Source organism: Copadichromis virginalis, linkage group LG13 (genome assembly GCF_057382275.1).
Source record: "Copadichromis virginalis isolate Kocher_CV1m ecotype Utaka linkage group LG13, C_Virginalis_male_GT1.1, whole genome shotgun sequence".
In the NCBI taxonomy this organism is placed as follows: Eukaryota; Metazoa; Chordata; class Actinopteri; order Cichliformes; family Cichlidae; genus Copadichromis; species Copadichromis virginalis.
Genome location: NC_140630.1, coordinates 26,598,521 through 26,610,455, shown reverse-complemented (window position 1 = coordinate 26,610,455; position 11,935 = coordinate 26,598,521).

Below are 11,935 nucleotides of genomic sequence, written 5' to 3'. Positions count from 1 at the left end.
GTCCTCAATGAGTAAAATATAGAGCTAATTAGCAATAATCAAAGCCAGTTTGAGTTAGCCATATAGTCAACGGGTGCAGCTTGCTAACCAAGATAAGTAGTGTTAGCTCAAAACTTAGCACGCTCGGTTCAGAATCAAAATTGCATTTTATGTCAAGTTTGCACACAAACAAGGAATCTGTCTCCGTGTAATGGAGCAAAAAACAGAAACAGTGGTACAGAAATAGAATGCAAAATATATCATATTTACAGTATATATAATATATGCATCTCTATAGAAATATTAATATAATATAAAGTTAAAAATAAATACACATTAGAAATTATGGTTTCAAAAAAAAAAACAAGATGGTGAGAGCGAAAATACCCAGACTGTTTTTGACAAATCAGCAGGTTATGTTACGATGGCTACATCCACATTAGACCCTGTCAACACGCACAAGAAACTTATGATTACTGATTACTGTCTTGTAACATCAAGGGTCTGTAACCTTTTCTAATTTTTTTTTGCATCAGTCTGTCCACTTTGTTACTTTTGTATGCTTCGAATTGGCCAACATTTTTTTATACACCTAGGGTTATATCACCACCTGTTCCTTTGGCTTGCTCTTGACAGCACCTAGCATTGTTTTTATTTGAGTTTTTTTGTCGTTTTCACGTGTGTAATACACATCAGGTATCAGTATTGTTCATGTCATGCGTGCAAATGAGGAAGTAATAATGTAAACATAAACGTTTGTTTATATACAGGAAAAATTTATAGGGCAACTTAAATAAATAGTAAAATCAAATGAGTACAAAAGTACAACATATAAGAACAATGTTAATTATTCACTATACTAGTATTAGTGAATAATAATAGTAATAATAATAGTGAATAATTAAAAGTTAATGCAAATGTTTCCAATGGTGAAGAAAACTATTAACTATTAAGGATGCAAATTTAAATCGATTCTCTTTAAAGTTGATTAGCTGTCAGTGTGTAGTTTGTACTACACTCTAATAAATGTGTGACTGTAGTTCCACATTAGTATAGGTAAACTGATAAAGAGACAAAGACGTGTATAATGACTGGAGGAACAGCCTAAAAAGTATATTTACTAATTAACCCCATTTTTTCCCTCACATGACTGCAGTAGACAAAGTAATACAGTTCTGTTGTGACTGCTCCAGAAACCATATTTCTCAGTGCAGATTACTAATTAAATGGCGGACATTTCTAATTTGTACTCGTCATCTCACTCCTACTGGGCTCTGCGGACTATTACTCATACAGTAAAAAGTCCAGCTAAAAGTCAAACTGTTGCAAAGAGCATGACAACATAACACACGTGCTCAATCTTTGTTCGTGATGCCGAAACCTAACATTTTCCTTTTCATCTGGACAAGATGAAGTCATTTACACAGCCCGGCCCTGCTTGGCTTCAAAGTGTCTTTTTGAGGTCTCGGGCTGGACACTTGCTGCAGGTGCAGTGTTGGAAACACTGATGCAACACCAGAAATGGTCGACCCTGTTCCATACAGGAGGGGTGATGAGCAGCAAAGGACCAAAGTGAAGTCGCTGCTTCGTGTGTCTACCTGGTCAGACTAAATTCAAATTTCCAACATTTGTAGACCTTTCAAAACCAAACTGCATAAAACCAAGTGGTGAGATAAGATGCCTCCCCTGGGTACACGGGGGAAAGTAATAAAAATCACTCTGCTGGTCTGCCAGATACAGTAGGGCTACAATAAGTTAGCTGGGGATTACGCTGTTAAATAGCCGGAGGCTGTGCGTGTATCATCAGTCTGGATAACTGCACTATTGCATACTACACAATCGTGCATTGCCAGTAATGTAGTCTGTACTCTGAATTACATTCATGGGGATGTCAGTAAACTCCCCTGTGATGTATCTTTGTGTGTTAAGAAATGAAATACACTGATCCAGTAGTAAGATAGATGCGCTTACCAAGGTCAAGGAGGCTCCCCAGCGTAATTACACGACTACCAAACACAAAGGGCATTGTTATTGGACAAGTATAATGCCGCACATTACCAGAGCAACACAGCTGTTTCTATCAGCCAACACTAGCTCGGGAAGACATAGGGCGGGCATCAATTTAGCCTACTTATCTAAAGTCTCTAATTACTTGGTTTATTTGATAAACAGAACAAGGAGAATCCTTAAATGATTCTGCAAGATCCAAAGGGGATTAATTTCTTACTCCTTGAAAAAACAAATCACTGGTAGAATCCCTTATTTCACTCTTTAATCACGCATTAATTAGGAGCAATAGGGCACCAGTTACATTTGGCATTTGGTGAGATTGCAGGGGAAAAAAGAGCCTGCATTAGCCTCTCCAGAGGAGGAGGCAAGCACATCAGGCTAAGACAAAGATGACACAATCAGACAGAACAGCGGGAAGCGTAAGTTGGGAAAATGGGGATCTGAGCTTCTCAAGCCCCATTCCCACACAAACCACCCTTTCCTCAGGCAGAAACACTCACTGTATACTCGTCTGACGGTTAAGATTAAATAATTATGCCACTGTATTGTTTTGATTCAGATTTTTTTCACAATGTTGCTACTAAACATAACTGTTCTGATTGAATATTACCATTCACTGTAAAAGCAAGCATTGTTAAGTGTGAAGAAAACAACGTTGCATATCCCTACTGACCTTTAGTGGTAAGTTCTGTTGTTTTAGGCAAAACACCTTCTGATGTGAAATGGAAAAACACACAAAGGTGGTTCACACGTGAGTTTCAGGAAAGAAAAGCGAGAAATGAAAGATGAGAAACGATTTAGCCAGCTGTGGAATAACTGAAAAATTAACGCTGTTAAATAAGCCATTAAAAGCAATTAGAACACGTGACTAAACATGCAACGCCAAGTCACCGGAATGAGACACAGCAGTGCATGAACTTAACGTAAACGTCTGTAAGGGCATTAAAAATGTCTGGTTCTGAGCGTGTGGAAAGCGGTGAGGGTTAATCACGGGAGGCTTAAACTCTGGGAGGTTTAGCAGCAAAAGAATCGCACTCAAGGAGAAAAGACGGAATGCACTGTATGAAGCAGGGGCTAAACACCTCCGCTATGTTTACACGCATGGATTGACTTAATGAACGTCCAATTAAGGTCTGTTTGAGCTATGTTATTTACAACCAGCTGGCAAAAACAAAGCCACTATGTACCTGTTTAACTGCACTGGTTCCTAAACAGAACAAATCAAGTCTTCTTCTGCAGGTAATGGCAGTAAAAGCATTTATTTTTCTCTATTTTAAATGTAAAACACAGAAACTGATCTAAGTATTAAGTTATCTTTTGGATATGTGCGGCCCGTCACAACAGACTTATGCAACAAGCAAGCGAGTATGTCCGTCTTCATGCAGCTCTTTAGTTCTTTAACATTTTGTCATTTTAAAAATTTGTTGGTTGGCAGAATGTTTGTAATGAATTATTTAGACTGAATGAACCAATTGTTGCAGTTTGTAAGGCTTAATATGTTCACACTCTTTTTTGATATAGGACTTCAGATGCTCTTCAGTGTTGGACTTCTTTTGTTGTATCTGTTTTTTTCCCTTTTTTGTATAATTAGAACAGTGTTTCCCAACCACTATGTGCCGCGAGAAATGATCAGGTGTGCCGTGGAAGATTATCTGGTTCCGTCTGATTAGTACTCTAAGTGACCAGCGTGAGAAACGGGCAGAACAATTACATTCTCTTCCACTAGAGGGCAGTGCAACTATCTGCTCTAATTAAATTGGTTGCTAACTGCCAGTAAAACAGAAGAAGACGAAGAAGAAATTACATAATAGTCATGCTGTGAGTGAGACAACACAGTGCTATAAATAGATAAATATTTGAAAAGAAAAAGTAGTCAATCTGACCCAGATGAAGGCCCTAGCATGAGAAGAAAGCAAAAAAGGTATACTGGGAACAAACCGAGCCAATTCCGCTGTACCTGGTCCATGGTGGAAAATTATCAGTATGCTTTTTGTGACATTTTTGTTTGGTGGTGTGCCGTTTGATTTTTCTAAAGTGAAATACATGCTGTGGCTTCAAAAGTTTGGGAACACTGAGCTAGGAAATGTTTCAGAGCCATGTTGTTGCAAAACATGGAGAATGTCGTTTAGCATGGTCTTACTAAAATAAGCAAGAAAAACTATTTTCTGCATGATACATGTTGTTCCAAAGGCCAAGTTTCCTTTTTGTTTCTTAAATGGGCTCGGGCCCAGAGAAGGTCGTGGCATTTCTGAATATTGTTTGTTTTTGGGTTTTTTTTATTGCACTGTAGACTTTTAACTTTTACGATTTCATAGATGCAGTATAGTCGTGGCCATGATACTAAATATGCAGATGATGACGTCTTTATCAAAATTCTTTTCAGGGTGTACCCAATCATGCTAATGAAATCACACCAGGTATTTTTAAGCCTATTAAAAATACAGACTGTGAAAGTCTATATTACAGTGCTAGAAGCATTAGGTTTGCAAAGTGCAGGTTGGCTTTCTGTTGTTATGCCAAAACAACATACTTTGTTGGTCTAAAACAGCCTATAAAACTAGAGTAAGATTAACTAGATTACTGAACATGCCTCCTTAACAGCCGCAAACCTTTACATGTTGGCTTTGCACAACATGCTTATCCAGAAACCAAAGGCTGACAAAAAATTACATTCAAATCCCTGAACTTCTTACGCTGCAGCACCTCAACCAAACTGCTATTAAATGGCAATTATGTCTTCGCTTACATTTTTTTTGACAACTCCTTATCTAAGATGAAAACCGTATCAAACTCAATGAACAAAATGGGGTGTAAAATGCGTTTTGAAACCATTATGCTCTCACCCTGTTTTCGTATTTCGCGAGCTTAAATAAAGAGGTAGCTTCTCAAGCAATCTCGGCCTTGTTTGTTTAACGTAATTACTACTTGTCCTCCCATCCTGCCTGCCCAGATGATGCATGAAAATTACCATTCCCCTACTTCAATCAAAGCAGGAAAAAGAAAAGGGAGAAAGGGGGGAACAGAGGCGAGCAGATGGGAGGGGGAGGCAGTGAGAGAGGAACTCTGTGAGACACACAGAGCTCCCTCCCTGCATGACAAGAAAGGGCACTGTCTCTGATTAATTAGCTGGAGTTGGTAATCAGTTTAATAAGACTGAAGTTGATGGTGAGAGGTCCCCTTTGGCAGAGCCACGCTAAGCTTAGCACTCTGTTCAGGGCCCTCGCTTTCTTCCACCAAGTAAACACGCAATGTCTATTTACATAAACAGTTGTTTCTTTTTTGTGGGGGGCTGTTTTTCCTTCCAAACCGCCTGAAAGCCCAACACCACCGCTTAAGTCATTCACAACAATGGCAGCGGGGATAGCAGACAAATTCATGAATTTTTCACCATATGAGAACTAATTAAATTGAGGCCTTTTTGAAATGAATATAGTGTGAGGTACTCACTAGCCCTACGCACACAAAGAGGCTATAATTCAGTGATTGAATTCTGGCTTGATAGCATTCAGTCTTTTACTATAGTGAGCTATACAGATGGCTGGGGTCCTTTTCATTCTTTTCTTTCTTAATGGCAAATCTCATTATGGCAGTTATCACTGTATGGAGAACAAGACGGGAACGATGGGCCACGAAGCTACACGGTGGAGGAATTTGGTACCTGTCTGCTGTTGAACATGATACTTAACTGTTAGGTCACTTAATGATGAGCATTTCAAATCAGAAATTGAAATTCATTAACAATATATGCAAAATACGTATTGTTAAAGCACATATGAACTGCTGTTAGACTTTTGTCCTTAATCATGTCAATAGGACATAAAAGCTAACACAGGTTATATCTACTGACCCTGAAGCAAAATTCAACATGTGCTTTTGTTTTTAGAGAATGATATTGCTGTCATACTAAATGAAAGCTGGCAGCAGGGCAACATAAATACCACATTAGGCTCCAGGCACACAATCTCAGAGACCAGTTAGTAACCATCTTGCAACCACTTGCTGGCAGTTGCTGTGAAATCGATTTTTAAACACCCAGTCAAACCAGCCCAAAGACCTGTCAAGTGACACCCTGGCATCTGCTGGTTGCTAGGGAAAAGTCACTGATTGTGGGATGTGTCTGCAAACACTTACCACGTGCCAAGTGGTAGTGAAAATGTGACGAGAGCAATACAAACTGTAAACAGATTTGGTTTGCCTTCAAAGTAAAAGTTGCACCTTTTGAACTGTGTTGGTTGCAGCAGTAAAGTACAGCTTTTATTTTGAAGGTGAATGTTCTCTGCTTCTGGTGTGTGTCAAATTTCCAAGTTTCACTACAACATGGAGAATAAACTGCAGAATGTTTGCAGACAAGTCGGCACCTTTCATGCAACTGCAGCAGTCTGTTTTCAACCTAAGCAATCACAAGGAGGTTTTTAGGATGGCACTGTTTTTGCAACTCATCCAGTAACTGTTTACTGTTTGAGTTTGATACACTTTTTCCCCTAGCAACCATGTGTGACTGGGGTCATATACATATACAGAGGCAGTCCTGATGTTTCAGCATTTTCAGTCTTCATGCTAGCTTAAAACAATCTTGGCTTTAGTCTCAGAATGGACAGGCAAAGGAGTATTTTTGAGCTTCTTATCTCACCCTCAGCAAGAAAGTAAATAAGCCAACAATACTTTACATATACTTCTCTATGACTCTCAGATCCAACTGATCTTTCCCCCTCTGAAGATGTAAATCTTTAAAGATGTAATTCAACAATTCAGTTTACTGCAAACGTTACACGAAACGGGGTAAATAGTGAATTTGTTGGGGACTATTTTCAGTGGTGGACTAATCTGGATTTGGTGCTTTAATGAGTATTTTTCAGCAGCAGGAAGGTGTATGCAGAGTACCCAAAATATACTATAGAGTATGTTTATTGTAATGAAGGAACAGTGTGGCTCACTGATGTATTTTTAATGGAGCACAGTGGAGCTCTGTGGCACAGAGGAATGAAGCCCTCGCTAGCAGCGTTAATTCATTGTTAGCTTTGCTGTTTGTGGGATTTGTTATTAGTGTGCAAATTTCACCTTCAGCAAAGTTTGGGTGAAATTTATGGAGAAAATTAAGAAGATTCCACAACATCTGTTGTGGAACAGTTCAGCGACATAAACTGAACCCCAGATGTAAACACGTTCCTCTATTAGTTCAACACGCGTTATCTTTCCACATTAATGTCAGTTTGAGATTAATAAAATCACTTGAAGCGAGATTGCCTTTATTTCTGAGTTCCTCAGTCAGTAGTGTTTTTTTTATCCTCCCCTGCTCTCTGCACCTCATTCCTGCTGTCATGATTAAGACTGTTCTTTTCCCGTCCATTTGAAAATGTTTAAGATAAATTAATCATATGAAGCCTCTCACATGACATAACCTCTTTCAAAGTATAATTTTACTTTCTGAATTGTTCACTCTGTTACACTTAAATCTAATAAGTCATGACTTAGACAAGTCTTGGAATAAAAAACAAGCTGTTGCTGTCATGGCCCAGCAGTTTCTATCTAAAGTAAACTCTGAGGACCGAGCCTGTGATAAGCGAGCACCACATCACCCTGTGGCGTTAATGATCGTCCGCTGTTACAACACAAAGACAGTCAAGTAGCAGATAGAGCACAGAAATAATTTAAGCAGTGCTAAGTGGTCTATTGTCATTCAAATGATAAATTATGCTTGGCAGAGGTTTTAAAGTCACTTTTACAAAGCGTTGCTATTGTTTGTGTCGAGACAAGGTTTTAACGAGTCGGAATAAAGGGAATTACTTGGGAGAGTTTGGAGTTCCTTGGGGTTTGGACGCAAATTGGTTCCCTGCTCATCGGGCCTGCCCGGACTGTTAGACAAGCCTCCAACATGACAACACTGGTGCTCATAAAACACTGCACCGATGAGACAACAGTGCATAAATGAGGATCTGGAGTCAACATGACAGCTCGGGTTAGTCTTAAAGCTAGAGGTGACGAAAAGTTAAGGTGGAATTTGCCATAATGGGGGGGGAAATGATTATTTTCACTAAAATGCACAGTGTACATTTTAGGCTATACTTGCAGTATTTTGTGAGCCATAACTCAGCTGTTATTAGCATCAGTTTTTAGATTACTATAATGGATATCTAATACAAGGAAGTAATTATACCGCTTTTTTTTAGTTCTACCACCAAACTGCTGTTTTACATGTTTAACAGTAAAGAGCTCTTCTAAAATATGTCACTACTAAACTAATCTATATTATGCTGTTCTGGTTTATTGTTGGCTATGCTAGATTGCTATATGTCATGTTATATGCTATACTATGCGGTAATTTTACTACTGTATATGCTATGCATAAATGCTACCTACTAACGTCATTAGTTACACCATGCTAGTACCATGCTGGACTCCTCACAACTGCCTAATTTCTTTGTGGCATAGATTCAGCTAGGTGCTGGTAACCTAACTTAGAGATTTTGGTCCAAATTGACATGATAGCATCCTGCAGTTGCTGCCAGATGATTTGAACCTCCACCACATCCCAAACATGCTGTGACTGAGTACAGTGACAGTGAGCACAATGAACTCATTGTCATGTTCAAAAAAACCAGATTGAGATCATTTGAGTTTTGTGACATAGCACGTTATTCTGCTGGCATCCATCAGAAGATGGGTACTCTGTGGTCATAAAGGGATGCACATGGTCAGATAGGCTGTGGTGCTTAAGTGATGCTCAGTTGGTACTTAGGGGCCCAAAGTATGCCAAGAAAATATCCCCCACATCACCAGCAGCCCGAACCTTTGATACAAAGAATGATGGATCCACACTTTCATTTTGTTTATGTCGAATTTGAGACTCATTAGATCAGGGAACATTTTTCCAATTTGCTGTTGTACAGGATTGATGACCCATCTGAATTGTAGCTTCAGTTTCTTGTTTTTAGCTGACAGGAGTGGCCTTTACTACTGTAGCCTACGAACTGTAGAGAAAAGGAATGGTTATTCAAGTTACTGTTACTTCCTTTCAGCTCAAAACAGTCTGTCCATTGTCCTCTGACACCAACGAGGCATTTCTGTCTAGAGAGCTTCCACTCGCTGGATGTTGTCTCTTTCTCAGGCCATTATCAGTACACCCTAAAGACGGTTCATAGTAGATCAACAGCTTCTGAAATACTAATTTTTAACTCTCATTCTGACGCTCAGTTTGAAAATCAGCAGGCCGTCTTGACCACGTGTACAGGCCTAAATGGATTGAGTTGCTGCACAGTGATTGGCTGATTTCATTAATGGATAGTTTAACAGGTGTACCTGTTAAACTATTACTCACTGTAATTCATGGGCCACATATATGTAGAATCCAATTCAACCACACATAGGCGGGACCATATGTATGTGTATATATATATATATATATATATATATATATATAAACAAAAACAAAAAAGCGTTATTTCTATTCTTTTGGTGTAAAACATTCACATGACTTCTGTGTATAAGGGTTAACTCAGTATGAAGGGATTGCTGCTGTCTTGTGTTACTACAGTGTTACCAGTGTTAATTGATCACTAACAAGTTCAGAGTAGTTTAGAGTAGTAGTCCTCTAATCAAGCCTATGTTTGTAATTACCTGCTGTACTGTAGGTGCGTGTTCTTCATATAGGAACTCAGTAATAAATTACCACACAAACTGGAGCTAGTGAGGCCTTTCCTGAGACAAATCAAGGTAACGTTAATTACACCATTAACTTCATTTTCTCAGTGTAAATCCCCTCCGGCTGCTTTAGATCATGCTGTATCCTTTGTTAGGTCAGTGCAAGTTATACATTAAAGGCAAATTTATACACAATGACTGAAGGGGGAGTGTTGAATCACCACATGCTCACTGTTAAAATCAGACTACAATAAAAGCTTTTAACAGGTCAATATATCTGTATATGTTGCATGACATAACCTAACTGGTCAAAAACATAATTTCCTCCCCATTTTCCAGGTACTTGTTCTGCTTAAGATGTCATTACCTCTGTTGGGACTGTTAAATGGTTCCATAAAGAAAAATGAAATATTCATTAACTTGGTTAATAATTCATTCAGATAAAATGCAATATGTGGTTTGCAGAATGAAGATGAATACGTAATGAGTGCATGCTCAGCATATTTGTGCGTGGGAATGTTTTTATTTCGCGATAGCAAAGGGAGAAAATTAATTGAAAGTTCACTTTCATTCTTTTGTTCTACAAGTCAGGCTAAATGATAAAATAGATGCTTTCGAAGCAGTTTTGAACTAAGAAACAATTAAGAGGGTGTATATGTAACCCACATAATATAGAATAGTTTTTAATTAGTGCAGAGTAAGTGCATTTAAACAGTTTTTATAAATCATAACTGTTAGCCTGACCTAATTCACACACTTTGAGAGAACTGTGCAGAGAACTTTGTTCTTTGCTGCCTGAAAATCGGAACCATAACCTCTGCTTATCTTGTGACACGAGCCTGCAGAATGAAACAGCGCATTGATAATTTCATGAAAAGTTTGGTCACAGCTGAAAATTTTCCAGTCGCTACTCCAGATGTCACATCCAGCCTCCTTACTCTCCCGTCCACAAACAGCGGTTAAGTGTGTGCACGCTGCCTCGGTTAACAGGAGAGTGGTGAAGTGTTCCCACACCGCCTCACTGCAGTGTAAACACCGCTCATCCAAACACTGTCAAACTAATTTCCTCACACCACAGAGGTTCATTTTGGCTTTCGGATGAATCAATTCTTCCTCTAATTATCAATTGTGACACCCATAATCACTCTAAGAGTGTAGCGCTGAATAAATGGCATGTCTTTTGTGTTATAATTCTGTGCATCTTGACAAACATGACCCATTAAACAACCCTGTGGCCTTTTTCGAGAGCGACGATTACACTAATTAAAACTGCAAAACATCTGAGAGGGCTGCCGACGTGCCAGAATTAAGCAGGTCATTAAATCAGCCAAGGAATATGTCAACATCCACGCTGTCTGTCACTCCCACTGTGTTACTTTGGGAATAAGGTGTTGGGGAAAGGGGGGGCTTGTGTGCAAGAATACAATCATAACTGACGTGATATCAAATATAAAACCTGACACGTTACAGCTCTTCTGCTTTGGCTCAAGGCACAAAACAAAATAGGACATGAGGCACTAATAAACTAAAAAACAAAACACATCACACTTTGATAATAAAGATGTAAAACTCTTGGTTTGTTTGGTTTTTTTCCTTTTATGAAATGCCAAAGTGGTGTTTTGGCTCTCAGCTCCACTCCGTTTGGAAACTAATGGTTTCCAAATGGAGCTGAACTTTAAAAAAAATAAAAAATGTGTGAAACAAATCCCCCCAAAAACCGCTGCAGCTAAAATTTGATGTGAAAACAATTAACAACACACAAACAAAGCCGCCTTCCTCTGAGCTACACCGCGCTCTAGGTGTGAAGTGTTTTTCAGCGTGGCTAGCCTTTATCAGCAGCATCTCGGAGATCTCTCCTCCGAGTTAATCCTCTTCCAGCCGGCGATAGCAGCAAGCGATAGCGCCAATGTCTTGTTACCAGCAACATATGTTCCCTTTCATACAACAGCAGCTTTCCAACCATTTAATGGGATTGTTGTTGTTGAGGGTTTTTTTTTCTTTTCTTTCAAAGCCGGCTTTACACAACAGTTTTCCTAGAAGTGGTTCGACATGTGCCCAAGGGGCTAAGATTGGCCTCCAGTAAGAGACTACTGAAAACACCTCCTCAACATGATGGGAAAGTGGATTTTCCAGCTTAAAAGCAGACTCATCTCTGCTCAGGGCATTATGCTGCGTTCAAAGAGATTAATAAGTGAGATGCTATTGATACGTCGCTGCGCTGCTCTTGGATCAGCACCGGTCATGTTCACTGACATCAACTAGTTTTAAAATAAGGCTACATGAATACAAGTCCACGTACTGTGATGGT